The sequence below is a fragment of the Dromiciops gliroides genome, chromosome 1 (assembly GCF_019393635.1).
Source record: "Dromiciops gliroides isolate mDroGli1 chromosome 1, mDroGli1.pri, whole genome shotgun sequence".
In the NCBI taxonomy this organism is placed as follows: domain Eukaryota; kingdom Metazoa; phylum Chordata; class Mammalia; order Microbiotheria; family Microbiotheriidae; genus Dromiciops; species Dromiciops gliroides.
This window is the reverse complement of record NC_057861.1, coordinates 652,060,984-652,085,148: the sequence shown is the minus strand read 5'-3', so window position 1 is coordinate 652,085,148 and position 24,165 is coordinate 652,060,984. Positions and strand designations below refer to the sequence as shown.

At 38.5% G+C, this 24,165-nt stretch overlaps 1 protein-coding gene across 1 annotated transcript in view; it reads left to right on the top strand.

Annotated features, from left to right (window-relative positions):
* The window catches only part of FREM1 (FRAS1 related extracellular matrix 1), a 176,920-nt gene that overhangs the window by 267 nt on the left and 152,488 nt on the right, over positions 1-24,165 (top strand). The gene's annotated exons all lie outside the window — the stretch shown is intronic.

Below are 24,165 nucleotides of genomic sequence, written 5' to 3'. Positions count from 1 at the left end.
TATGTCTCCCATTTTGGATTGGGTATGAGTGTTATGTTAACGGAATGCCACAGAGTATATCCTTGTAGGATAATTAACTCTGGTCAGCAGTGCATGAAATGTGCAGAGTTTTGCTGGTGAAAGTTTAATTCTAGCCTAAATGGGAAAGGGGAGCAACTTAAAAGTGTTGACTGGTGGTCTCTTTGACATTCCTCCATTGAAAAATTGAGTCCAAGGTTCCATGTTGTTGATATTTTTCCCCTAATGTTCCCCAAATGTTGCTATTTATTACTTGTCTAAGGTTTATGACATTCTCCAGTTTCCATTCCATGGCACACATCAAATGCAATGTCTGTTTTTGTATTTTATGATCTAAAATTTAGATGTGTGTTCCTGAGTTCTTTTGAACTAAGCAAATGTGACAAAGGATGGGGGAATTAGAAAAGACAAATAAAGAAAACTCATTTAATGTTCTAATGAGAGGGGGGAAACTAAGACATTTAGATGATCATTTTTAGACACTTCTGCCTTGGTTACATATTTATACAATTTTTTTTTCCATCACGATTTTGTCTGGGAGTGAGGTGGAGCTGGGAGAACACAGCTTTTTGAATTTTTAAAAATCTATTTGTAAGCTAAAATCTCTTTTTATCTTGACCTCACATAGATACTTTGGTGATGAGTAAATTATCTTGGCCATTTTCATCAGAGAAATTTTCAGGACTTTCTATTTTCTGTCCTTTATCTCTTGCCTCTTAGTCCTTCTGTTGTGAGGGCTTTCCAGTGTGAGTTACATAGCTTAAGGGGAGAATTTCCTAAGGATTGTTGGTATTTATGGCTTGAGTCATCTTTCTGAAGGGATTAACCTCTTTTGAATGTTTGGGGCATGCCAGATGGATGCGTTGGTCCAGATGCAGAAACTTTGGGATGCAGACACTGCAAGTCTGTGTTAATGTGTGGTAGGTAAAATATTTCCCTTCAGAAACTGGCTCCTTCCACATATTTTTTAATACTTTATAAAAATGCCATCAACATGCCAACAGTGGGAAGAAGTCTCTCTTCCTCTCCTTTTCTTTCACCCCCAACCCCAATCATTATCCTTGGCAATTAAATCCACATTGTCACTTAACTAATATTAAACCTCAGAGTCAAAATAATGAACTTGATGTCAAACTGATGGATGGAAATAAATTGCCTGCAACATAATCTTGCAAGAGCACCTGGCAAATGAGGGAAATTGTATATAGCATTCAAATTAATTTTCTTTCCTCTTTTTTGTGGGTGGGGGGCAGAATGAGCAATATATTTAGAGCAAGAAGATGTGGGTTCAAATACCAACTCTGTTCTTGATTGCCTGTGTGGCCTCATATTGATCATTGCCCTTCTCTGGCCCTCACTTTCCTTGGCTGTAAAATGAGTAGGGTTGAACAGGCCAGCAGTTTTCAGGGTTTTTTTGCTCTCAATACACCTTTACAATCTTAAAAATTGAGGACTCCCCAAAAAGCTTCTGTTTATGTGGGTTACAGGTATTGATTTTTGTCATTCTAGGGATCAAAATGTCTGCATTTTCATGAAAATGATTTATTCCCTGAAAGGGTCTCAGGAACCCCCAAAGGTCTCTGAACTACAATGTTGTGTGCCTTGTCTCCCTCTCTTCCTTTTGCCTTTCCATGATGTAGATGAATAATGGAAGTGAGGGGAAAGTGCTTGGGAACCACACTTCAAGAACTTGGGTCGTTCTGTTCCACATCGGGTATTCAACTCCTTTGTCAGCAAGGGCCAAACATGCTCTGCCTGGGAGCAGACTCAGACTTCTGTTTCTTACTTAGCCTTTTGAGACTTCCTTGCCCAAAGAGTTGCTAGAAGATCTTTTGTGCAGAAGGGAAGAGAAGGGAGAATAGGGAGCTCCTACTATGTGACAGAGACTGTGTTAGTGCTTTTACAAATACTGTCTTATTTGGTCCTTACAACAACCCTGAAAAGTAAGGGCTGTTATTATTCCCACTTTACAGTTGAAAAAACTGAGTCAGATAGACAATAAGTGACTTATCCAGGGCCATACAGCTAGATGGTGTCTGAGGCTGGATTTGAACTCAGGTCTTCCTGACTACAGGCCCAGTGCTCTATTGTTCAGACATCTTTTGGAACTGGTGTGGGATTGTGTCAGTCTCTGAGGATCAAGAGGTGGTTGGTCATCCTACTGTATTCAACTTTTCATTAGACCACCCTGAAAGCAGGAACCCAGTCACTCTCCCCCTTTCTTCTCTCCCTCCCCACCCCTCATTATGGCTTGGGTGCTTTGGGTAATAGTATTTATAGATTTGATACTAGAGGGCTTTCCCAAAGCACAAATGCTGCAGAGGCGCGTAGATTTGATACTAGAGGGCTTTCCCAAAGCACAAATGCTGCAGAGGCGCGTGCGCATGCATTGGGTGGGGTGGGGGTGATAGCTAGTGCTGAGCATTTGGTGGAAATCCTTAAGCTTTAGCCCACTGTTGCTCCTAAGATTTTCCCTGAACATCATCTTGTTCCTCTTTCTCCACAAAGGATGATTACCAAAAACTGAATAGGGGTTAGACAGATGTTAACTTTCTAATGTGCGTAATCTTTTGAAATTAGATTGTTTTGTCTACCTTATAGGGTTCCTGTAATCATAGATTTTGAACTGGAAAGGACCTTAATGATCATATAATCCATTTTCCCCTCTTAATTTTACAGTTGAGGAAACTGAGGCCCCAAGAGGCTAAGTCACCCAAGGTCATACAGGTTTCAAGTGGCAGAACTGGGCCACTACAATTTCCATTAGCCATTAGTGGTTGGTAGGAGAATTGTTATGTTTAGGGATGGTAAAATCTGATATGGAATTGAGATTGAGGGTGAGATACACACACACACACACACACACACACACACATATATAAAAGTTTAAATAGAATTCCCTGTTTCACTTCTGGTACTGAGAAGTTAAATGGCACAATTGAGTCAGAGATTGTTGGATTCAGAGCCTGAAATGATTGTTAAGAGCACCTAGTACAACCTCCTGTTTTGTTTTTTTTTTTGGACTTTATTTTATTTTTTGCAGGGCAATGAGGGTTAAGTGACTTGCCCAGGGTCACACAGCTAGTAAGTATCAAATGTCTGAGGCCAGATTTGAACTCAGGTACTTCTGAATCCAGTGCTGGTGCTTTATCCACTGCGCCACCTAGCTGTCCCCCAACCTCCTGTTTTTATAGGTAAGGAAACTGAGGCTCAGAGATGTTCAGTGATTTGCATCAAGTCCCACTGGGGGCATTCGGCAAAGCCAGGACTTCTAGACTCCAAAACTAGGACTCTTTCCTCCAGATGATTCTGTTTCTGCTGTCAACATCATTGATTCAGGTGAAGGGCTGTTTCTCTGGGCCGTGTTACCCAGGAGGATGCCTCTTTGCCCTATCTGATTCCAAGGACTTCTGTGACTTGGGCGAGGTGGGTGGTCTAGGTAGCAGCTGACAGCAAGGAGGCTTTGCTTGCAAACAGAACTCCTTGGGGCAAGTGATTCAATGTTCTTTGTACACAAACATTAGGCAAATGTCCTGAACAGAGAGAGGATCTTGGAAGGGGCTGGGAATCCTAACCTAATGAAGTCTTTTACTTTGTCTTTAGTGATTCTCACTCCATTAGGGCTTTAAAGGCTGTCTATTCAGATAAGAAGGGCAGCTAGGTGGTGCAGTGGATAGAGCGCTGGGGCAGGAATCAGGAAGGCATATCTTCCTGAGTTCAGTTCTGGCCTCAGACACGTACTAGCTGTGTGTCCCTGGGCAAGTCACTTAACCCTGTTTGCCTCAGTTTCCTCATCTGTAAAATGAACTGGAAAAGGAAATGGCAAACCACTCTAGTGTCTTCGCCAAGAAAGCTCCAAAATGGGGTCATAAAGTTGGACATGACTGAAATGATGCAACGAATCCAGATAAGAAATCATAACCCTGATCTGTCAGATTTTCCATAAACAAAGTCTCCAGCTGTCTTAAAGTCATAGGATTATGGAGTTTTGGAACCAGATCTCAGAAATCATCTATACCAATCCCTTAATCTTATCCTTCAGCCAATCAGTAAGAGTTTATTAAGTGCCTACTATATATGTCAGGAAGAGTGCTAGGTTTTTCAGATGCAGCGATAAAATTGAGATAGTCCCTGATCCCAAGAAGCTCACGTTCTATATGAGGAAACTGAGTTTCAAAGAGGTTGATTTGCTTAAACTCAACCTATTAGGTAATAATGATGATGGTGGTGGTGGTGGTGATGATGACAACAACAATGCTGATGCTGATAATTTGCCTTTCTAGAATCTTTTACTATTTACTATCCTCACAATAATCTTGTGAAATCCTGCAAGGATTTAGGCTTAGGGATATCAAATGATTTGCATGTAGTTGTAGGAAATGGAAAAGCTGACATTTGGACTCAGATCAGACAACCCCAGGCCCAGTGATCTTTTTAACTCTACTGGATAGACTGAGAGCAAGTTACTGTACTCTGTCTAGAAAAGAAAAGACTATATGTACCTTAGAAAAGTCTGGGATTTAATGAACTTTTTTCCCTTCCTCTGTTAGAGGAGATGATATTACTTGATTTTATTCTGTTTTGTCTTTCTTTTAATAGGCTTGATGTAAGGAATATCTTGAGTAATTGATAATACTATTAATAAGTGAAAGATTCTCAGATGTTTGGAGAATTCAGGGTAGGGTAGAGGCTGTATGTTCCAGTGGAAAGGGTGTTGGATTTGGACTTAAGGGACTTAGGTTCAAATCATGCCTCTTTGACTTCCTAGACGTGTGACCTGGGACAAGTCACTTAACCACCTCTTTAGGTATTACTTTCCCCATCTGCAAAATGAGACTTTGGAGTAAGATGTCCACTAATGTCTTACTAGTTCATACAAGAGGAATTATCCAAAATTCCTAAGACCTTCTAGGACCATCCTATCAGATCTGTCTTTTATGGTTGGTATTTGACCAGCTAGGCCAATATTTTGTCACAAGCCAGTTGCTGGTAGGGATCAGTGAACAAGTTGTAGTAAAATAGGATTTGGGCTAGGTTCTATCTATACTGTATGCCAAACTTGAGAAGGTTGGAGGAGAAGTTGTGGTAATAATGAGGCAAGGTTGCTCTGGCTGATATGTTGTATTTTGACTTTTGATGTGGGGAAACCTAATTGCAATGCTTTACATGTCATGTACCATTTTAGAGTCTAAATGCGTGATTTTCCATTGCACTTAGTTATGCTTTGTTCCAAGGGTCTTCAAATTTAATATTATAGATTACACATTTGGGGAGAGATTTCAATTCTGTTTTACACTGTTTCAATATGGCGTAGTGGGCAGAGGGCTGGGTTTGGAGACAGCCTGGATTATAATCCTGCCTCTGACACATGCTAGCCATGTGACTTTGGACAAGTCACTTAAAGTCTCAATACCCCCCAGGCAAGTCTTTAAGATTTAAATTACAGATAATTGACTTTGGAGGAGGAAGTTTTTCTCATGATCCACAAGGTGAAAAAAAGAAACAAAATTAGATCTTTTCGCACGTTTGGATTTAGCCTGAGATTCTGATGCCACGTTGTCCGGACCATGGAAGAAGTTCTCTATTTTATCTGGAGTCAGACAACCTGGGTACCAATCTCAGCTCTGCCTCTTACTATCACTGTGCATGGGAAAAAGTCACTTGACACTTCTGGGCCTCCGTTTCTTCATCTATGAAATGGGAATGTTGAATTACATGATCTTTAAGATTATCTTCGAACTTGAAATTTATGATTCTGTGGTCCTTGGTCTTTGTGTCAAGTCAGAAGCTTGCTTTGTTAGGCGGCCTTTGAATGGCCTTTTAGAGGCAGAGGACTTGGAGTAATTTCTTTTTCATCTGTATGATAGAAGGGTTGAAACAGACAATGTTTAAGTTTCTTTCCCCTCTAAATCTAAAACTACCAAATAATAAGGCAGTCTACTTGCATGCTTCCCTGGCAAGGTATCTCCTATTTTTTTTGTTTTGTTTTGTTTTTGTAGTCATTTTTCAGTTGTGTCTGACTCTTCACGACTCCATTTGAGGTTTTCTTTTTTTTTTTTTTTTAAGTGAGGCAATTGGGGTTAAGTGACTTGCCCAGGGTCACACAGCTAGTAAGTGTTAAGTGTCTGAGGCCAGATTTGAACTCAGGTACTCCTGAATCCAGGGATGGTGCTCCATCCACTCTGCCACCTAGCTGCCCCTGAGGTTTTCTTGAAAGAGATATTGGAGTGTTTTGCTTTTTCTTTCTCCAGCTCATTTTAGTGATGAGAAAACTGAAGCAAAGAAGGTTAAATGATTTGCTCAGGGTCGCACAGCTTGTAAGTATCTCAACTAAGGAAGATGAGTCTTCCCAAATCCAGACCTGGCATTCTAGCCACTGCACCACCTACCTGCCCTGACAAAGTATTTTCTTATATTGAATTGCATCCGGTGTCCTATAGAATAATAGAATATTATAGCTACGAGCAACCTCAGAGTTGTCAAATATGCTGCCACAACACAGTTGAGGGTAGCTTGAACCAGATTAGAATGGAATTGGGAAATATTTAACAAAATAAATAAAAATACAACAAAACAGATAATACCATAATTGAAAACTAAGTCATTGCACAGCCCACAGAGATCCTCCTGTCCGGTTTCATGGACCTCATCTCTATTTGAATTTGAAACCACTGATCTAGTTCAGCCACTTTGTTTTACAGACTGAGGTCCAGAGAGGTGACATGAGTTGTTCTAGCTAATGAGCAACAGAGCCAGTGTTAGACAGAACCCAGATGTCTCCTGGTGCCTGCAGCAGGCCTCCTTCTCTTCTACCTTGCTACCTCTCAGATTTCCGGGTGAGAAGAAGAGAAGGGAAAGAAAGTAATGTGACTTTCCCACAGTTCCAAGGTGACCTGGGGAGAGCTGAGAGGGCCTCAGATTCTCAGGGTGTTCACCAAACAGCAGACTTTGTTCTCACTTGATTCCTCTTCACAGCTTATGTGGAACTGAAGCTTGGCTTACCAATGCCAAAGAGATCAGTAGGGATAGAGGAAGAATTATGTGAGAATTGCTCTGTGCCTGACTCTTTAAAAGCCGAGATTTTAAAAAATTACTCTTTCACACACATGTGTAAAAGCCAGAACATTTCATTCCCCCCACCCCGATATTCTGCTTGAAATGCCCCAACAATATTACTACCTGACACTTCCATGGTACTTTAAGGTCTACCCTTCATATAGCCCTTCTTTCATAACAAATTCTGGAGGGTTATGGTAGCATAAGTATTATTACCCCCATTTTACAGATAAGAAAATTGAGGTTCAGGGAAACAGGTGACTTGTTTCTAGTACTCCAGCTAATCAATGTCAGAGTTTAGGACTTGAAGCCATGTCTTAAGTCAGCCTTTAATTAATTGTTTTCTTTCCATTAGAGTAAGTAGTCTTTGAAAAACAATAAGGGGAATGTTAAGGGCTAAAATTCTAGCTAGTCTGTCTAAAATATTTAATGAGTGGTCGCCAATAAATTATAAGCTTTAGCAAGAGTTAGACTTTTAAGCATTTATTAAGGAGAATAAGAATTTGGTAAAGAGAGAGAGAAAGGCCTAGATTCCTATCTATTAAAGGGAGAGCGCATTTCTAGCTCCGTTCTCCACCAGAGTCCAAAGGAAAGAGAGCGAGAGCGAGCGCCAATCTCTTCCTTCCTCCTCCCACTAGCCTGCGTCACTTCCTGACGCCAAAGAAAAGACTCCTGGTCTTGCCCTCAAAGACCTTCGCTTCATGGGCAGAACTCTTCTACAGTAAGTCTCCAGCAGGTGGCGTCATTCCAATCGTTACAGGGAAAAAAAGAAGAGGTATTAGTATCTGTTTTGCTCACACCCTAAGGACTATCTGACCTGAAGATGAAACTTTTAAGATATGTTGTCTCTCCCAATTAGAATATGAGCTCTTAGAAAGTAGGTGTTATCCTGCTTTTCTCTTCATTTCCCCAGTGCTTTACATGCAAGTAAGTACTTAATAAATGCAATATTCATTCATTCAATAATCACATAGAGGTCACATATTACAACACAAAGAACCTTAGAGAGAAGAATGGACTGTGTTCAGATCCTGTCATTGATACCTACTAGCTGTGTGATAATGGGTACTTAATTCCTCTGAGCCTCAATTTTCTCCTTTGTCAAATGGGAATAATAATCAATCAGTCAATATTTATTAAGTGCCTATTATGTGCCAGGTATTATTCTAAGCCCTAGGGTTATAGAAAAAGGGAAGAGACAGTCTCTTCCCTCAAGGAGTTCATAATCTAATGAGTGAGACAGCATGCAAACATATGTATACAAGGCAAGCTATATACAGGATAAATAATACTACCTGTAGACCTACTTCACAGGTTCATGAAACTCCAAAGGGAAAATATATGTAAAGTGTTTTGTAGATACCAGCTATTATTAATTATATTCTGAGTGCTCATAGTTGTTATCATTGCTATAAATGCTTTAGCTATTATCAAGGGAGAGGCAGAGAGGACCTGAGATTTTTTTCTGATAGCTGAAAAGTTTCAGATAGGATTGTTGTTGTTCAGTCCCATCTGACTCTTTGCGACGCCATTAGGGTTTGGGGGTTTTTTTGTGTTTTTTTTTTTTTGTCAAAGATACTGAAGGAGATTGTGGTAAAGGTTGGAGGTGTATATGTCTAGCAAGAATAGGCGAATAATGCATAAGCAGAATTTTTTTCGGGGGGTGAGGCAATTGGGGTTAAGTGACTTGCCCAGGGTCACACAGCTAGTAAGTGTCAAGAGTCTGAGGCTGGATTTGAACTCAGGTACTCCTGAATCCAGGGCCAGTGCACTATGTTAAGTGCTCTACAAATATTACATTTGATTCTCACCACCACCCTGGGAGGTTGGTGTTATTGTTATCTCCATCTTGTAGTTCAGGAAGATGAGATAAATAAAGGTTAAGTGACTTGCCCAGGGTCATTCAAGTAAGTATCTGAGTCTGTATTTGAATTCATTCCAGACTCCATGCTCAATGCTTTATTAGCTGTGCCACCTAGCTAGTAGGAATTATTATACTTATTATAAGTTTATTGCCAGAAAAGCTATAATGCACAATTGAATATGTTAGATACAGTTGTATGTTGTCACAAAAGTGCAAGCTTAAAAATTTTATTTCAAATTACAGGAATAAATTCTTACAAGCATTTAACAGTTCTACCAAACATTTAAAGAATAATTAATTCCAATACTTTATAAACTATTTTAAAAAATGGTAATGAAGGCATCCTATTAAATTCCTTCTATGACTCAAATATGGTTTTGATACATAGTAAGGAGAGCAAAATCAGAAAAAGAAAACTATAGCCCAATCTCTTTAATAAATATTGATGCAAAATTTTTTAACGAAATACTAGTAAGGAGACTACAGCAATACATTACAAATATACACTATGACAAGGAGATAATGATATGGTAAGATCATAAAATTATATCAATAGGCTCCGAAAAAAAGCAATACCCATTTCCATTAAAAACACTAGAAAGTATAGGAATAAGTGGAGCTATTCTTAAAATGAAAATTAGTATCTAGCTGAAATCAAAAGCAAGCATTATCTATAATGGGGATAAATTAGAAATTTTCCCAGTAAGATCAGGGGTGAAGCAAGGATGTTCATTATCACCACTATTATTCAATATCATACCAGAAATGCTAGCTATAGCAGTAAAGCAAGAAAAAGAAATTAAGGGAATAATAATAGGCAACCAGGAAACAAAACTATCACTCTTTGCAGATGATATAATAATATACTTAGAGACTCCTAGAGAATCAACTAAAAACTATCTGAAACAATTAACAATTTTAGCAAAGTTACAGGATGCAAAATAAACCTATATAAATCATCAGCATTTCTATATATAACCAACAAAACCCAGCAGGAAGATATGGAAGGAGAAATTACATTTAAAATAACTGCAGACGATATAAAATACTTGGAACTATATGAACACAATTTCAAATTGCAGGAATAACTGCCCTTCCTTTTCTCTACTTCTCTTTTTATTTTCTCAAGTTTATCTTCCTTTTCTCTTAATGTTTACAATATTCCCTATAAAACAAAACACTAATATTCTGTTAGCTATATTTTATGATCAAGTATATTGACCTCTAGAGGCAGCTGGGTAACACATTGGATAGAGTGCTGGGCCTGGAGTCAGGAAGACTCATCTTTCTGAGTTCAAATCTGGCCTCAGACACTTACTAGCTGTGTGACCCTGGACATACTTACCTGCCTCAGTTTGCTCATCTGTAAAATGAGCTGGAGAAGGAATGGCAAACCACTCTAGTATGTTTGGCAAGAAAATCTCAAATGGGGTCACAAATAATCAGACACTACTGAAACAACTGAATAGCACCAATATATTGACCTCTCTAAAGTCCTCTTATGATGCATCATTGTGGGTCAGGAGTGACCAAAGTACTCTAAGCCATTGCAGCCAAGTGGAAGCTCTTTAGGTATGTCCCATCAAAGCTTTGAGTGTGGATTTAATCAAGGATGAATGGTCTACCACTTGAGGACCAGCCTAACCAAATTCAGGCTGTTTCCCAGGGAGACATCACGTGGTCTCAAGAAGACCCAAGAGAGTTCAGAAGACCTACAAGACCTATGCTGTCCTAAAGGAGAAAGCCAAGAAAGCTCCTGGCGTGTTCCCAGGGTTTTTATCCTCTTTTGATAGAGTGGGTCATTATACATTGGTCAAAATTAATTGGTTAGCATCATTCAATTCCATTGATTGACAGGACTTGAAGATGGTTTACATTAAAATGAACTTTATAGATGATATCAGGGAAAACCATGCAAAAGACCCTCACTTAAATTGCTTAAGGTAAAGTTCTTGATCCCATCAGTCCTTCACTGAGCTAGATAAAAGTATTTATCTCCATTTCTTTTGTTCCCTTGGGCTTGTCCCAGATCAAAGAGAACTGGACTTTCTATAGTTGGGGGGGGAGAAAGGACTGAGAACTGATCTCTGGGTCCCCCCAAGAAATCCATTATTGATTATTATTTTCTTTCACACCTTGGGGTGATTTTTTCCAGACATAAAGAACATCTTTTAAGACACTGATCTATGCTCATGGAGACGGTGTTCATACTAAGTTCATCGATCTTTTAAAGCAAAGAATGCAGAGGTTGATCATATGTGTTACTGTGGACTCTTGCCACCAACATACAACTGACTCCTCTGACATGGATAGGGTTAAGGATTAGACTTGGGATTTCATTGATAGGAAATTCTTGGGTGAAGAGACATTCTCTACCCATGCAAATCAGCCCTTTCTCTGCAACTTAGAGTCTTAGAGCACTGAGAGGTTAAGCACTGAGACTTTTTTCAGGGTCACACAACCAGTTGTGTCAGAGGTAGGACTCAAACCCAGGGCTTGTTGGCTTTATTCACACTATGCCATTCTGCCTCTCATAACAACTACCTTTTACTTGTTAGAACTGAATGAAATTCATTTAATCAAGACCCCAACTTTTTTTTTTTAAGTGAGGCAATTGGGGTTAAGTGACTTGCCCAGAGTCACACAGCTAGCAAGTGTCAAGTGTCTGAGGCCGGATTTGAACTCAGGTACTCCTGACTCCAGGGCCGGTGCTCTATCCACTGTGCCACCTAGCTGCCCCAAGACCCCAACTTTTGACAGTGATAATTTGGCTTCCAATCTTGGAACCTGACAACTCCATACCATATGAGGATCTGTCAAGGGAACTGGAAATTTTTAGCTTGAGAAAGGAAGACTTGTAGGGACATGGTAGCTCTCTTCAAATAGGAACAGAGAGGCTGTATCAGTGAATGCTAACAATTAGGGGCATCCAAAAAGGGGAGTGGGCTGCCTTGGGAGGCACTGGAGTTCTCCCTTACACAGAGGTTGTGTGAGCACCTTTTGAGGATATTGCAGAAAGGATTGTTGTTCAGGGCCAGGTTGGGTTAGATGACCTCTGAGCTTCCTTCCGACCCTGAGATTCTGTATTTTGGAGTCTTTGCAGAAAGTCTTTAATGGAAGGTTGCCAATTATAGGGACACTTAATGTTTCCCAGCTTATACAATTTTTTTTTTAAATGATAGTAAGCAATGGTAAAAAGATGTATAGTGTTGTGGCTACAAGAAAAACCATTTAGAATCATATGATTTCCTTAATCTTTGAGAGCATAAGAATCATTAAAAGCAGACTTTCAGAATGAAGGTACAAAGCAGGTCCCCTGTGGAATTTGGAAGGCTTTTGGAAGGCAGTAAGCTGAAGAAATAGAAAATCTCACAATTAACTCAATCCTCTTAACAACAGCATGGAAACTAGGTTTCCAAAAATCTATGGAGAGAAGACCTCTATGAGTTTCTGTATGGATGAATGAATCTGTACTCTCTGGCCCCTTCCCAGGGACCCAATCAGAAGCAGGGTTTTGTCTCATGTTCCTGGGGGTGGGAGGTGGGAGTAGGGAGTATGTTAATATATTCTGCAAAGTTGCAAGGAGAGAACTGAGGAGAGTTCTGTTTTATTTGGGTGGGATGTAACAGATCAGAGAATGCAGCATAATTGAGTAGAAAGCACACCAGCTTGGGAGTCAGGAGGTGGTTTCTAGTCCCAGCTTTGGCTCTTACTAGCTGTGTGATCTTAGTCAAATCACTTGACCTTTTTGGGTGCCACTTACCTTTTTGAATCACACGGGCTCTAAGTCCTCTAAGTCTTAAGACTTGCAAGTCCTGTCCAGTCTTAAAATCTATGATTCTGATTTGCTTTATGTCACAGGAGTCCATTGCCAGTCTGATGGGGAAAATTGCAAACAGGTCAGGGGATAATGTTAGAAACAGTAAGGGCACATGTTTCATTGATTTAGGGGGATTGAATTACATTCTTGGAGGAGAACCATTTTTCAGATTCGTGAAGTAGCTTGTTTGCTTGAGGCTTTCAATCTTAATGTTTGGAGTAGAATGCATCAGAGCACTCTAAGAAGTCAAAAGCCATGGTTGTTAATTGCGGGCTTTAAAGGTAACAGCTACATCCTTTAGCAGCTGCTGCCTCCAGTGAAATTGGAACAGGAAAAAGGATGAATTGCTGTTGGAAAACCAGAAGGAAGTTGCTCACGTTTTCCTTTCAGTTTGCATGTTTTAGGGAAGTGATTGTTCACGATCATATAGCCTACAGCTGATTTCCTGAACATTCTTCTTCACTTTCTACCTCCTTCTCCATCATCCCATTTCTCCAGAGCTCAACTGATGGGGAGCAGAAGCAGCCCATGACGAGTGTTCACACTGACAGTGTTGCTAAGGGTTTTAAGGTCATTTAGCAATTAAAGCTCATTAAGTAAGCAGCCATAGGATGGGGTAGAGAAAGCATTACATTAGCAGCTGGGGAACTTGACAAGTAACTCCCCTTTTATCCCTTATTCTTGACTTGGATAAAAGCATGGAAGGTAAGCTTATAAAATCTGCTGATGGCATAAAGCCATCTGGTAGACATAATTAATGCCAGGTGACATGATCCAAAAAGATCTCAATAGGCTAAAAAGATGGGTCAAATCTAGTATGAGAAAAAAATCAAAGGGACAAATCCTATGCTAGGTTTTAAAACATCCCTTATATAGGGGGCAGCTAGTTGGCACAGTGGATAAAGCACCTTTCCTGGATTCTGGGGGATGTGAGTTCAAATTCGGCCTCAAACACTTGACACTTACTAGCTGAGTGACCCTGGGTAAGTCACTTAACCCTCATTGCCCCACAAAAAAAAAATCCATTATATAAAAAAAGAATGGAGAAAGTGTGCCTAGACAATAGTTTATTGGGAAAAGATATGAAGATTTTGGTAGACCAGAAACTTAATGAGTCAGCAATGTGGCATGACAGCTGAAAAATAGCTAAGGTGATTTTAGGTAGCTTAGCATAGAGAATGAAGGAAATGATGGTCTCACTATATTCTACACTTTTTATTCTGATGATATTTAGAATATTGCTTTCAGTTCTATTAATATAGTTTTTATTATAGTATTATAGTATTGCAAACTTAGTAAGAGTCAGCAATGTGGGGCAGCCAGGTGGTGCAGAGGATAAAGCACCAGCCCTGGATTCAGGAGGACCTGAGTTCAAATCCGGTCTCAAATACTTGACATTTACTAGCTGTGTGACCCTGGGCAAGTCACTTCACCCTCATTGCCCCGCAAAAAAAAAAAAAAGAAAGAAAAAAAAGAGAGAGAGTCAGCAATGTGCCATGGCAGTTGTAAAATAGCCAGGTGGAAATAAATTTATCATCAGTGACATTCAGGCAGAGACTGGGAACCTCTTCTGGAGAAGATTCTTGCACAGGAACAGTGTGGACTCAATAACCTCTGGGGCCTCTTCCAACTCTGAGATTCCAAGAAATAACTCACCACCTGTGTGGCCTTGAGCATGTCACTGAACTTCTGTGTCCCTAAGTTGCCTCATCTATAAAATGGATCTAACGATACCTTGTCTGCCTAATGGGCAGATACGGAGCAGATGTTCTTTTTGAGTCCTTTTCAGATTTTCAAGATTGATATTCAGGGATGTTTAAGAGAGAGAGAGGTGGGGGGAGGGGGAGAGGGAGAGGGAGAGAGTATATGACACAATATCACTGTTCCTTTTAAGGTATGTTCTCATATTTTAAATGTAATGGATCTTGATGATATAGCTGGTGAGCCAGAACACATATAAACAACATTTTCATTATTTATCAGCAATTTATATGTCCGAATCCAGATTCAGAAATCACACTTTTGTAAATGGGCCAAGTCATTTGCAAATTAAACAGGTGAGACCTGCTTACATATTAGGGTTAAGAGAAATAATGAAATCAATTTTGTTGATATCCTTTATTTTATTTTTTTTGTTTGTTTTATGTTTTGTGTTTTGCGGGGCAATGAGGGTTAAGTGACTTGCCCAAGGTCACACAGCTAGTAAGTGTCAAGTGTCTGAGGCTGGATTTGAACCCAGGTCTTCCTGACTCCAGGTCCAGTACTCTATATACTGTTACCTTGTTGCCCTATTTCAGTTCAAAAGTCCCCCCCAAAAGAAAAAAAAAACCCACAGAGATAAGATCTGAGACAACATGTTGTAATGAAAAGAGATTTAGAGTTAGGAAACCTGAGCTCTGCGCCTCTGACTTTATCTGTATTCAACTGAATTTGGTTCAGCCAATCTTTATTAAGCACTTAGCACCCAAAGCATTGTTCTAAGTGCTAGGAGAAAAACAAAACAAAGTCTGTATTCAATCAATATCAGTTCTTTCTTTGGAGGTGGAGAGTATGCTTCATCATTAGTCCTTTGGGATTGTCTTAGATCATTGTATTGCTGAGAATAGTAAAGTCATTCACAGTTCTTCATCAAACAATATTGCTGTCTCTGTGCACAGCATTCTCTTGGTTCTGCTCACTTCACTATACATCAGTTCATACAAATCTTTCCAGGCCTTTCTGAAATCATACTGCTTGTCATTTCTTATAGCACAATAATATTTTATCACCATCATATACCACAGCTTGTTTAGCCATTCCCCAATGGATGGGCATTCCTTTGATTTCCAATTCTTAGCTACCACAAATTGTACAAATAGTTCTTTTTTTGTGAGGCAATTGGGGTTAAGTGACTTGCCCAGGGTCATACAGCTAGTAAGTGTTAAGTGTCTGAGGCCAGATTTGAACTCAGGTCCTCCTGACTCCAGGGCCAGTGCTCTATCCACTGCACCACCTAGCTGCCCCATCAAATAAGTCTTTTTTGAAAGAGTATTTATCTCCAGGAACTCAGTCTTCTTGGGGAGATGACATGTACACAACTAATAATACAAAGGTGATATAAACACAAAGTAATGTCAAGAGGGAGGTGGGTGATGAGATCAGGAAATTTCCTCTACATGTGATGATGCCTTGGAAGGATGCCAGGGACTGATTTTAAGAGGTTGAAGGGAAGAAGGGGATTGCTCCAGGCATGGAGGAACACGTGTAAAAAAAAAGGAGGCTGAGGGTGGAATGTCTCATTGGTGTGATGGACAAATCAGTTAAAGTCTCTGAGTCTAATGAGATAACATCTGAGTCTCTTGTCTAATGAGATAACATGCATCCTACCTACCTCAAAAAGTTGTTAGGAAAGTGTTTCACCAAGTGCTGTATAAATGTGAGGGTTACATTTTCTCAGCCTAGCCAAAAGTAGACAAGAAACAGGAACTTAGGTGAAAGGGTATGTGTTCTATGGAACTGTGGAGGGGTGCTGTTCCCAAAAATCTGTCAGCTGCAGCTTTTTTCAAGTGTGTCCAACTGAGGCAGCTCTGATCTGCCAGTGAACAATAACTTATGTTGACATAATAAAAATCTTATTAAACAATTATTTTGAGAGGATGTTAAGTGAAAATGATTTTTAAAACTTAATATTAAAATGAAAATGTCAAAATTTTCTCTGTCTTTGGTCAGGTCTTATTTACAGCCAGTTTCTAAATGGAATGGTTTTTGTTTGTCTGTCTCCATATATATGTATATACCACATAAAATTAAATATATATGGATGTGTATATATATGTTGTATGTGCATATGTGTGTATATATATATATACATATATATATGTATATATATACACACACACAGAGTCAGATGCACATACACACCATGCCTTGCATAAAAATGTTGGGCCTTGACAAGACTCTTCAATCATAATCAATATATTTTTTTAATACTCAATCACTTCAATGCAGAGATAGACCCAGGAAAGAACTGTGAAAAATATATTGAAAAATAAGGCTCAGATTTAAGATATGAGAAGCCAAAGGCCCATAGACTTCTCAGAAACCTCATTCCTATAAATGAATAATATTTTAAAAGTCAGTAGGGGCAGCTAGGTGGCACAGTGGATAGAGCACTGGCCCTGGATTCAGGAGGACCTGAGTTCAAATTCGGCCTCAGACCCTTGACACTTACTGGCTGTGTGACCTTGGGCAAGTCACTTAACCCCAGTTGCCTCACCAAAAAAAAAAGTCAGTAGACCCCATACTACTGTACCCCCTGTGCTACACTGGTGTTCACAAAATGCAAAAGAAGACCCAAAACAGGAGTCCTTGAACCTTTTGTATGTCATAGACCCCTTTGGCATTCCAGTGAAGTCTATAGACCGCTCAGAATAATGTTTTGAAAGCCTAAAAGAAGATCATAGGATTATAAAAGAAACTACTTATTTTGAAATAGATTTATTTTTCCTCCATCCCAGTTCAATGACTTCCCCATGCCTCCCTGAAATCTACCCACAGATTCTTTGGTATCCATGGGCCCCAGATTAAGAACACACACACACACACACACACACACACACGTGTGTGTATGTGTATATATGCATGTACATGTATGTATGTGTGTGTGTGTATATTCATGCCAGTTGACAGTAGTTAGGTAGCACAGTGGGCATGGAGTCAGGAAGACCTGAATTCAAATTTGGCTTCAAACACTAGTTGTGTGAACCTGGCAAGTCATTTAATCTCTTTGCTTCAGTTTATTCAACCACAAAATAGGGATAATAATAACATCTCTGTTTTGAGGATTAAACGAGATAATATTTGTAAAATATTTAGTATGATGCCTGGCCGACATGTAATAAGTGCTTCATAGATGTTTGTTTCTTTCCTATCTTCCTTCACATTAGTCATCACAGTTATACTAACTTGGATCTGGAAGATTTAATTATGAAACAGAAGTCAGGAGATTCCCATTGACCTTCACTGTTGACTTTTATCATATCTCTGGCCAAGGATCTAATTGGTTTTCCAAATTCAGCCTGAAGTTTCCATTTTCTTTCAGTATTTTGCTTTCTGTTTCTTTGTCTCTGTCTCTCTTTGATTTGATCTTTCTGTCTGTCTCTCTTTCTTAGAATATTTGGGTTATCCATCTACCTATGAAAACAAGGGGTAGTACATCTGGAGGTGCTTATATCAAATGCACAGCACGACAAATGAAAGAATGTCAAATAAGAATTACTCTGATTTGTATAGACGTTGTTTGAATAAAACACAAGCAGTGTGATCATCTCCGTGACTATGCCCCATTTCCACATGGCAAAGCTGTCCTACAGCTGGTGTCTATTTTTTTTTTATGTCATGGACAGATTATTTCAGATTAGTCACAAAAGTATCATATTTATACAAAATATGAAGCACGCATGTTCTGACAACTAAGCAGGATGTGTCATTATGGAAAAACTACTATAAAATTTTTTTTTGAAAAAAATGAAGCATTTCTAAATCAATTTATTCTGTTCAGGAAATTTCTCAAGAAAATGACCTTGACCAAAGAAGGTTTGTTTGAATTTGTGAGGAACAATGCAGAGAAAGGGTTTGGTTTTTTTTCACTTTTCAGAACAGTTTTCCTTGTATCTTGTTCTTATTGGTTTATACACATGTATTTAGTATATATGTGTATGGTTTCCTCATGAAGAAAAAATGCAGTGGTGGGCAAAGGGCCAGTTGGTTCGGAGCCTGTTTATGGCAGGGCATGAAGACTGTGTCATGCTGGGAAACAGCTGAACCTCACAAGCCATGCAAAAAAATTGTTTCTATTATGAAATCAACAAGGCCAAATGGTTAAGAAGCAGTTTATCAACTCCTTTGAGTTCTTTGGTGGGCACTTGTCCTGTTTTTACTTCTAGCTCTTCCTATATCCTCCTCACTAACTTTTTTCTGACTCTCCAAGAGGTCAGATAGCAGTCCAAGTAAGGTAGAGGGAAATACTATGCCTGATGGTCTGGCTTGGCACTTGGCTTTGGGCCCAGAAGTCCAAGTTCTAAAGGTATATATGAATTTTTCAGATTAACAAACTTCCTTACACCCTTACACCTTTTGAGAATGTATCACAAATATATTGCATAAATTATAAACTTCTGGGTCATGTGACCAATGAGATGGACAACTAGACATTTTCTCCAATTTCTACAACACTCAAAAAAGTCCCCAAAGAAGAATTATGTGGTTGAGGAAGTGCAATTATAGTCGCTCCTATAAGACAAAAAAAGCAAGAAGCCTACCAACGAAGGCTGATTTACAGCACTGCCCACTCAGCACCCTTCACCCATCAACCTCCATACTCCAGCAGGCTCACAAATTGATCCATGTACTTGTGCTTTGGGACCTCAATGATTGGCCCTTCTGCTGCTGCAATCTCTTCTGGTGCTCCCCACCCCTGCCCTTATCCCAGCATCTTGTTGAAATAAACAGTGGAGCTTAACTCTGCTCAACCATAAGAAGACAGATCTCACACGTTTCTTTCATCTATCTGGGCTACCTCCAAGGTTAGGGAACTCCAAGAGGACAAATGCCTGGAACATTCACTCTGCCCTTCCCCAAGCTTGAAAAAAAATGGCAAACACTGACTCAGCTCAGCTAGAAGACTAAAGAACAGAGAGAACTAGGAGGTGGTATAGTATACAGGACTGCAAGCCAAGTCAGGGAACAGGAATGCAGCTAGCACCAAGCTTGTTCCCCTATAAACTACTTGAGGCTGATGAAAAATCAGTTTCCCATCATGGAAGAATATTGAGACAGTTTGGCTATCTAGTCCTATGTGTTAATATAATATCAAAGGGAGAGTACTCAAAAGGTAAATGACAAGGGAATATAAGGAAAGAAGATTAAAATCACCAAAGATGGCAGGAGGAAGAAAATTCAGTTAATAACTGAAAACACAAGAAAAAAATAATTCTAAAGAGAAGATACTGGAATTAGAAGGGGAGATGAGTATTGAGACATTTTAAAAATTGCAAACATCTCTAAAGAGATATTAAAAAAAATTGAACCAACACTCAAAACACAGAACCATATGGATTCTCCAGAGAACATGGAACTATAGAAGGTCCAGAATAATTAAAGAGAGAAATGAGAATTTTGAAAGAAATGAAAAGTGTCAAATAGCAGCAGAATTTATGGTTTTCATAGCAGAAGAGAAAAATAGGAATTCACAATGGGGTGTCTCTCCACAGAAGTAAAATAGAGAACTATAGATTAAGAAAATAAATATATTGACATCAAGAATGTTCGGGAATATATGCACTTGGGAAAGGTTAGATTCGTATAGATAGTCCTAAAAGTCACTTTCCCCCTAAAATTTTTTTTATTAAGTGGGATTTATATTGATGATCAGTTTATTTCTGAGTACAAGTCAAGGTAATGACACATTCATGAAGGCCCAAGTAATTTGTCTCCTAAGTACGTTAGCTATTACACTCTTTCTTCACTTTCATTATGTCTCTATCCCACTCTTCTCAGAATATCATCATCATCAATATTCTTTACATAACACTTAAGGTTCTACAAAACACTTTGCCAACATAATTTCATTTGAATATTGTAATAGCCCTTTTAGGTAAATGCTACAGGTATTATTACCCCCCACTTTCTGTATAAGAAAACTGAGACGGAAAGAATTCTCTTATGATCACAAAAGTAGTGTGTCAGAAGCAGGATCTAAATTCAGATCTCTTCTGAATTTCAATCTAACACTCTTTCCATTGTACCAAACTATCTTTGCAAAAAAAGAGGAATATTCTCAATATTATATACACAAACATATATATATATGTATATGTGTGTCTATCTATCTGCCTACCCACCCACCTTCCCATCCATCTATCCATCTATCCATCTATCCATCTATCCATCTATCCATCTATCCATCTATCCCTCCACACATAGACATATACATATTTTTGGAATGTCTTTCCCACCCCAAATCAAAACAGACCCAAATGGTGACCCTATAGTGAGTAATACGAGATCTTATTTTTAAGATGGATGTACCCCAATTGTCTTTGATTTTGAACTGAGATCCTCATACTCTTATTATTTAAAATAAGGTTCTTTTAAGTTGTTTCTGCAGCGTTTGAATTTGGTCTATTTATTTGAAAGGCAGCATAGAAATAGTGTATAGAGTACTGGATTTAGAGTCATAAAGATATGGGTCCAGATTCTAATTCTCGTACTTACTAACATAAATGTCCGTGGGCAAGTAGCTTAACCTCACTGATCTTCAGTTTCCCCATCTATAAACTGAAACATAATTTCCACAGTAATTGCCTTGTAGGCTTGTTATAAGCTCCCAGTGAAATAATGTATGTGAAGGGAGATGGTTTGACACCCCACCACATTTAACCAATCTACAAAATAAACTTGGTATTAAGGAATTTTCCTGTAAAGTCATTACAATATGTAGACAAGTACTTCATCGATTTGAAAAGACTGGGGGTCATTAAATGAAAGGTAGATGACACTACATGGGAAAAATCTTGTAATTGTTTGAGAAAATCAAGTTATACCTTTGGGGCTACATATAAACAATAAGTCATTTGAGTAGCAAGCGAGTCAAGTGACAGAGGACTCTAAATTCAGGAGCTGAGAATTCCAGGTTCCTGAAAGGGAATCACTCTTAGAGGAAGGAGTTTCCCGGTCCACCAAAGCTAATAGCAGTATCCAGTGCAGTAGTAATTAATGGTAACATCTGCATAGGGAACTGAATGACACACAAAACTGACACACAACCAAATGACACACAAAAAACTAGACACTGCAAGTCAACTTCAGGAAGTATGACCATTCAAGGTGGAGAGAAGTATTAGCTATGGATTTTTGAAGGAGAGCAATCCTCTGAACACTTGGAGAGTTAAGGGGAAATTCGTGAAGATTCTACAATATGAGAAAATGACTTCCAATAATTATAAGCTGTGGGGGCAGCTAGGTGGTACAGTGGATAAAGCACCAGCCCTGGATTCAGGAGGACCTGAGTTCAAATCCAGCCTCAGACACTTGACACTCACTAGCTGTGTTGATCCTGGGCAAGTCATTTAACCCTCATTGCCCCACAAAAAAACAAAACAAAACAAACAAAAACCCCACAAACAAACAAACAAACCAAAACCAAAAAGTAATTATAAGCTGTGAGTTGCCCCTTTATCATATATATTCTTTAAAAGTATGCCCCACTACCACCTTATTCTATATTTGAACCTACTTTTCCCAGGTATCTTGTATATGCAAGGGGAAGGCATACCTTTGGTTTGATAGGAATGTTTTTATAACTATTATTCTTGCTATACTTGCTATACTTTCTCAGCAAATACATTCTTAACATAATATTTCATTTTCCCCCAATTACATGTGAAAACATTTTTAACATTTAAAAAAAGTTTTGAATTCTATCCCTCCCTCCCTCCATTCACTCTCTCCTCCCTAAGATGGTAAACAATAATATATATTTTATACATGTGCAATCATGTAAAACATTTCCATTTTAGTCATTTTGTACAGATAATTTGAATAGAAAGAAAGTGAAAAATAGCATGCTTTACTCTGTATTCAGATAGTATCAGTTCTTCCTTTGGAGGTGGATAGTATATTTCAATAGCTCTTTGGGATTGTCTTGGATCATTGTATTACTGATAACAGCTAAGTCATTCACAATTCTTCATTGTACAGTATTGTTGTTACTCTGTACGACATTCTCCTGGTTCTGCTCTCTTTTCATCAGTTCATGTAAGTCTTTCCAGATTTTTCTGAAATCATCTTTCTCGTCATTTTATATAGCAAAATAATATTCCATCACAATCACATACCACAGCTTGTTTAGCCATTCCCTAATTGATGAGCATCATCTTCCAGTTCTTAGCCATCACAAAATAAATGCCTTTTCTTAAAGGTACTTAAGTCTGGTTGACCAATTGTCCATGGGAGTTCTGCACACCAGTGGGGGCCAATGAGTAATAATACTAGAAACTCATCTCCCCAGTGACCCCTAGAATTCTGAGGCTGGTATATTTGCCTTCTGGGGAATCTAGCCAGCCTGCCAATGTGCATATGAGTTGGGGAAGTGGTCCCTGAGGTGGTGTTATAAATATGAAGTTGCAAGTAATGACTAGTAGAAGACTAGTAACAATGAGAGACTCCTTCACAAAAGCCAAATTCATACCCTTTAATTTTTCTTTAGAGCAAGAGTTCTTAACTTGGAGCCCATGAATATATTTCAAGGGGCCCATGGAACTTATTTGGGAAGGAAAAATTTTATCTTTATTTTCATTAACCTCTAATTGGAATTTAGCATTCCCTTAAATTATGAATATAGGCTCCCTAGTTCATAAATAGTCAAATTATGTGAGCAGGGAAGATATAACCATATTTTAAAAAATGCTCCAAATCACTAATAATTAGGGAAATACACATTAAAGCAACTCTGAAGTTCTCCTTTATACTCATCAGATTGTCAAAGTTGACAAAAAAGATAAATATTGGATGAGTTCCAGGAAAATAGGTGTATTAACACACTGTTGGTAGAGCTGTGAACTGTGCCAGCTATTCTAGAAATCGATTTGGAACCATGCCTTAAAAGCTACTAAATTGTTTATGCCTTTGTGATACCACTATTTGGCCTTTAACCTTAAGAATTCAAAGAAAGAATAAAATGACCCATATATACAAAAATATTTATAGCAGTTCTTTTTAGTGTAATATAGAACTGGAAATTATGGGGGTATCCATCAAGTGGGATATAGAGGAACAAGTTATAGTATAATAATGTAATAGAATTTTTTTTTCTAGGCATGATCTTAGAGAAATATGGGAAGATTCGAATGAACTAATGCCAAGTAAAGTGATCAGAACTAGGAGAACAATTTATACAGTAACAATAACGTTGTAAAGACAAACAATTTTGAAAGACATAAGAACTCTTATCAACACAATGACTAACCACAGGATTAATGATGAAACATGGTGCCTCTCTCTGACAAAGAGGTGATGAGTGCAGGGTGAAAATTGAGACATATATTTTTTGGATATTGCTAATGTAGGAATTTGTTTTGCGTGACTATATATTTTTTACAAGAATTTTCTTTTTCTTTTTTGCTCAATGGAGAGGCAGAAGAAAATAAAATAGATTTTTGTTCATGGAAAAAATTAAATTAAATTAAAAAATAAAAACAGATGTCAAAATATTAATGTAGAGAAGAAAACATTAGTTTTCACCAGATTGTCAAAAGGATCTATGACACAAAAGAGGGTAAGATCCTTTACTTTAGAGAAATTTGACCAGTCTTCCTTCAGTATGGTATGTTGATGGGGAACTAGAATTAATTCACTCCTTTTTCTTTTT